This window comes from Chanodichthys erythropterus, chromosome 15 (assembly GCF_024489055.1).
Source record: "Chanodichthys erythropterus isolate Z2021 chromosome 15, ASM2448905v1, whole genome shotgun sequence".
NCBI lineage: Eukaryota > Metazoa > Chordata > Actinopteri > Cypriniformes > Xenocyprididae > Chanodichthys > Chanodichthys erythropterus.
The window spans coordinates 31,060,128-31,066,907 of record NC_090235.1 but is presented as its reverse complement, the minus strand read 5'-3'; positions in this window follow the sequence as shown (position 1 = coordinate 31,066,907).

The following is a 6,780-nucleotide window of genomic DNA, read 5'->3' as shown; positions in this document are numbered from 1 at the left end:
TTTTCCCTTAAAATGATACATTTTCTCAGTTTAAACATTTGATATGTCATCTATGTTGTATTCTGAATAAAATATTGAAATTTGATACTTCCACATCATTGCATTCTGTTTTTATTCACAATTTGAACAGTGTCCCAACTTTTTTGGAATCGGGTTTGTAAATTACGTTATTTTGTTTAGCTGTTTGTTCAGAATTGTGGGAGAATCATGATCTCTATATTTGAAACTAAAAAAATGTGATTCTCAATGTATCACGCAGCTCTAGTTTCCAAACACGTTAGAAACGGCATGGAAATGGCAAAGCTGTACTAAGAAAGCACACGTGTCAAAAGAGGAGTTTGACAAATGTGCCCTAGGGATTACTCAGAACACTTTAGAAACCACATAGCAACATCCGAACCAAAACACCTCAGTAAAGGCCTAACAACTGCCTAGCATACTGAATATTATAGCTAACTTAGTTATCAGAACAACTCCAACAATCTAGTGGTGAGTTTTGCACAGGCAAACATCACTGACATTTTCTTCAGCAAATCTAGATGTTATTTGTCAGTGGTGTATTTTGAATATTTGAGAGAAAAGACCAAACAATGTCATGTCACAGACCAGATTTTCTTGTTCATGCAACACTACAACATAATTTCACAGCATGCTACAGCGATACTCAGATACAGCTGGATAGGTCTTCATATTTATCACACTATTCAATAACATTGTTATCTTTTTTTTTTTTTTTGCCAGCCAACATTGCGTGGAGTGAGGAATGTGACTGATGCTTTGCCAGGCCTGCATGCCTCTATAGTGAAATAGGCTGTTTTGCTACTCTGCCTTTGGTATTTAAAATGTTAGAGATGGTCATACATTATGTTAATGTGCTTTATGATTGATGTTAATATGAGTTTTACTAACTTATTTACTATCTTTCTATCACATAGTATGCACCATGAAGAACTTTGGACATGGGTCTCTATGGTTACATTTACACTGCAGGTCTTGATGCCCATTTGTTGACTATATAATTTTTATTTATTTTTTTTAATGACCAGCTCACATCTTCTTTTGAAAGTGACCCATATCCGATATCTGCATTTACACTATACGTCTTGGCAAAACAACCCAAGGTAGATGTACTGACCTGAAGAAACTTAGGCCAAAAAGGAAGTAAAAATGTCACAATTTGCACTGGACCATCTTTAAAGGTCAGAAAAACTTTGGGTTGAGCCTTCTTCCTCCAATGCATCATTGAGAAGAGTCATGTGATCATGGTTGCCGTCCACCTGAGTTGATGTTATTAGCCACCGTCACTTTAAAGGTGCCATCGAACTTTTTTACAAAATGTAATATAAGTCTAAGGTGTCCCCTGAATGTGTCTGTGAAGTTTCATCTCAAAATACCCCATATTTGTTTTAATTAATTTTTTTAACTGCCTATTTTGGGGCATAATTAGAAATGCACTGATTCAGGCTGCGGCCCCTTTAATTGCTCGTGCTCTCCACCCCCATCATTGCATAAACAAAGTTCACACAGCTAATATAACCCTCAAAATGGATCTTTACAAAGTGTTTGTCATGCATGCTGCATGCATACATCGAATTATGTGAGTATTGTATTTATTTGGATGTTTACATTTGATTCTGAATGAATTTGAGGCTGTGCTCCGTGGCTAACGGCTAATTCTACACTGTTGGAGAGATTTATAAAGAATGAAGTTGTGTTTATGAATTATACAGGCTGCAAGTGTTTAATAATGAAAATAACGACGGCTCTTGTCTCCGTGAATACAGTAAGAAACGATGGTAACTTTAACCACATTTAACAGTACATTAGCAACATGCTAACGAAACATTTAGAAAGACAGTTTACAAATATCACTAAAAATATCATGATATCATGGATCATGTCAGTTATTATCGCTCCATCTGCCATTTTTCACTGTTGTCCTTGCTTGCTTACTTAGTCTGATGATTCAGCTGTGCACATACAGGCATCCTGCCCTTGTGTAATGCCTTGAACATGAGCTGGCATATGCAAATATTGGGGGCGTACATATTAATGAGCCTGACTGTTGTGTAACAGTCGGTGTTATGTTGAGATTTGCCTGTTCTTCTCTTTAAAAAAATGAGATTTATTTAAGAAGGAGGAAACAATGGAGTTTGAGACTCACTGTATGTCATTTCCATGTACTGAACTCTTGTTATTTAACTATGTCAAGGTAAATTAAATTTTTAATTCTAGGGCACCTGTAATTACATACGACTCGCATTGACAGGAATATCCTATCTGTCCTCTTGCATGGACAAAGCCTATGTACTTAACTGTGTAGAAAACAAGTCTCCTAAAGAGTTCCTCTGAGTGTCCTGAAAGTCTCAAATGGAGTATTTCCATTCATTGAAGTCTCCATTTAGTGTTCAGATGGAACATAACGAGATTGCAAGCACATGAGAGTTAAAGACCACTGCGTGACGAAGTGAATCCATACTGCTTTCTTCAGTTACTTCATCCACAGCACCTCAGGCGCTGTGATGTCAAGTTCTAAAGTTTAAACGGAGGATGTTTTCATAAAAGCATAAAAGGCCCATTTCAGTTGGTGCGCAATGTGACTGTATGTGTGTTTTCTTTTAAACCCCTGGGGTTGTTGCCACGTGATGTTTATATAAAGTTATACTGTGACGTCAGATTGTGGTGTGTACAGTACATTCTTTTTCTGTTGGGACACTACAACAGCATATTTCACATGAACGTGGAACTTGACCTCACTATGGTAGCAATTATTTGTGAGAAGACAAGAGGAGGCAGAGGGAGGTACAGAAACAGTGATATCCATGGAGATATCTTTCTACCGGCTCAGGTATCGGAATGCAGTGCTCCCTTCGTAAATAATGAAGAGGTGCTCTCCACTTTTCTTTGTCAGAAAGTTCCAGAACAGCCCCTCTCTTTTTGTCCCTTTCATTTTCTGAAGTATGTTTTGATGTTTTATTCAGGAGCATAAAACATACATCAAGGTGTTGACAAAATTGTTTCAGGTTAACTATCCCTTGTAACATGTAACAAGGACACTGCAGTGTTAGCTACCTAGTTTTTTAAAAAAAATACACTTTTAAGATTTGAAATACACTACAAGTGCATATTCAATACAAATAAGTGGACTTCATTTTCACAAGGCATCTCTTTATTCTGAACTTTTTCTTGTCTCCAACTATGAGTTAGACTATGAAATGAGCCTCGTGCAACTCATCTCATTTCTTAGTATTACTACTATATATCATCACATATTCAGTTTGGGAATACATAACAGCATGCAATGTTTGCACATGACTAGCTTCAGTGGGTTAGAATCAGACCCCAGCCTGTCAAAACCAGATCCCCTGTACTATCTGAGTGAGATTATGCTGGTTCACATTCTCTCTCTCTTTGTCAGATTCCACATGTTCACAGTTGTTTTGAGGGGTGAGGTGCATGAAGGGTCAGCGTACACTCTCCAAAATAGAGCCCTCCCTGTCGACACAGCACCTGCGAGGGTCACAACCTTTTTCTTTCTTTAGTTCATTCATCTTTGTTGGAAGCTTATTCAAGAGTAGAAGGGAAAGTCAAAACATGCAGCGGATGTGTGCCTTGTGTTCTCAACATAATTCACTGACCTGCTGTTTGCCAAGTAAGAGAGATGGCTCATTTCTCCAGAGTGCATTGAGGCAGACTTTAGAGCCACAGATTGTAATTGGAATCATTAAATGTCGCCTCCCTCAATGATACGCTTGATTTAGTAAGTCCTCTTGCTCCTGCTCAGTGGAGCATTTGTGTTGTTGCCAAAGAAAGCAAGCTGGTGAAGGGGAGAACCATGTGAAAAAAGTCTATTAATCATAAATATTAATCTTAAGTTTATTAATCATAAATATATAACATCAAAATATGGATTTTATTACTAATTGTATCATAATTACTAATCATATCCGGTTTTTATATTTTATAATAAAATGAACAAGGGTCAAGTCTTCAAAATAATAGCCATCAGAATTACTGTTAGTATCAGTTACAGCATTTTAAGGATATCATATTTTTAAACTGTTACGCTTTTTTTGTCATTTGAATACGGAAGGTGTAGGACATAGTGTAAGTGTTTTGAACTGCTTGAGTTTTACACTTACTTCATAAGTTCAATACGGAAGGCGGTCTGGCGGAAGCTAGACATTTTACTTCATACTTCACTTGTTAAATATGGATAATTTTCTTACACAAACAAATTCAGAAGGCCTTTATTTTCCAGGGCCACCTGGAGTATGTTTATAATGGATGGATGCACATACTCGTTAGTTCCGTACACTGCCATTATAAAGCTTGGATGCATCAGGATATTTATTAATATAACTCTGATTGTGTTCATCAGAAAGAAGAAAATCATATACACCTAGGATGGCTTGAGGGTGAGTACAGCCAAAGACTATAGAATAACACAAGATGAGTCACTCGTATTGTTTTGAATGGGAGAAAGTGTAACGCGCAATATGGCAGAATAAGTCTCGCCTTCTAAATAAGAGCCAATCGCCGACTGGTAAAGTCATCGCGTCACTTCATTGGCCATTAGAATCACCGGTTTCTATAGAAACAGTCAGACGCGCACCTCCGAAGAGACGCGCATTTAGGTCTGCGCATGCGCATTAACTTGATCCAGCCTGAAAAATAGTTTTTTTTTGTCATGATTCGAGCGTTTAGAAACTAAATTTATGAGTCGGTTGTTGTTAGATTTCATTGGTGATTTCAAATATGAAATTTAATCATAAGGTTGGCGAACAGTTTTGGAGAATTTGATGTTTCCCCATTCAAACAGACTGCATGATGTCCAGGATGCCCGAGAGGCGTTTCAAAGATGGCCGCCGAGTGAAATGACTTGTCTTAAAGGGACTTTGGTAAAGCTTGAGGTCATTTTCATTTTAAAGTGAACTAATCCTTTAAATACTTTGTTATTAAATAAATAAATGCACTTTTGACAAAAGGGTCTGAAAATTACCAAGCACTCCAAAGTTGTTTTTACATTTTTTAAATAATTTGTCAAAGTTTCATTTTGATTAGAGAAAAGGGGGAAATAACCAATTGACCTCTGGTGCCTCCCCTTCAAAAGCCACACATACACCCTGCTGGAATATTATGAAAGTTGTCATCTAAGCTCTATTCAAAATGACTAGGGTGCATATATGTATATATGGTATGTGGACTCACTTCTGTCATTACTGTAAAAAAAAGACAGGCTGCCTTCACATTATGCAACCATTTTCCCTTGTTGGTCTTATCCCCCGCTGAAACTAGCATCACAAACTTTAAAATCACAAATTTTACCAATTGAATTTACTGCAGAATGACTTGAGGATGTCCTTTACTTTGTTATGTAACACAGAGCAAGTGACCTGTTTGCAATCTGACCTGCAGCCAACACACCCATTCCAGTGACTGCATGCAAATGTGATGAAGGCCGGCTGTGTTTCACCCCATATAGCATCAGTATGACACAGCTCTCTCCTTTGCTAAGCCATAATCCCATTCACTACATGAGCACATAGCTGAAGAACTGTTGTATAACCTCTAGACCACAGTGTCATAACCATTACACTGCATAGTCCTTTACATTAGATCCTTCCTAACCACCCCAAAGCCATTCAGAATGGCATAATTGCATCTACTGACAGTGGCAGATCATATTTGACCAATGCCAAGATTACCAATACTAAATTTTGAATACTAAGATTTTTCATGAAATGTAAAGCAGGAGCAGACTTTGACAGACTTCTCTACAGACTTTGACAGACAACAATGATGCAATGATAATGTAGGCATTACATTTTATTAATTGGGCCAGTCTGAGAATTTATTGGATTTCTGAGAACTGCTGACGCATTAGTAACATGTGGGCATGGGCTATTTTAATGTCAGGTCATCCTTTACATTGTGTGCACATTGCTAAACCCAGTGCCCTTCTTCAGACACACAGTACATTAAAGTATTAATCTGAATGACATAGTGCTAAGCTGTCACCGCTTCTCAGAGACATGCTGATCTCAAAAAAAGTTTCCATTATGTCGGGATCACAGAATACATCGTCAGGATTTTTAAAGGTCCAATTTAAAGGTACCCAGAAAATGGTCTTGCAAACCTGCCTTCTAAATAAAAGCATGCTTTTATTGTAAATAATTGTTTTTAAAGTTATAATACATTATAATACAAAGTAAAAAAAAAAAAAAATGTGTTGAGCCTTGTATCAATAATAAAAAAAAAAAATGCTAGAAAAACAACCAAATATTTTTTTGGTTTGTGCACAGTGGTTGCAGTGTCATTTTAGATATTATTATAGTATTTATTAATATTTTGAAAACTTTTTTAATTTGATATTATCTGTTTTAATTTTAAAGTTTTAGTATTTTTGTTGTGTTTTTATTACTGTTTTAATGTCTATATAGTTTTTGTTTTTATTTTAGTTTGAGTTATTTTAGTCCATCAAGTTAAACTAAATGAAAATGAGAAATGTTGTCTTGTTAACTACCTGAAATAAAAATAATTTTTCTATTTTTTTATTTCACAATGTTTATTTTATTTCAAGTAACAAAACTTTTTTTTTTTTTAGGGGGGGGGGGGGGGTTGGCTTTTATTTACTGTCATAATCTTGGGTGGTTGAAGGTATTTCATGTATGTTATTTGTCTTATGAATTTTCATGTGATGAGCATTCATGTGATGTTGCTAATAGTAGACAAGCACTGTGCTCTCCACGACGATGACATACATTTCTCATATGAAAC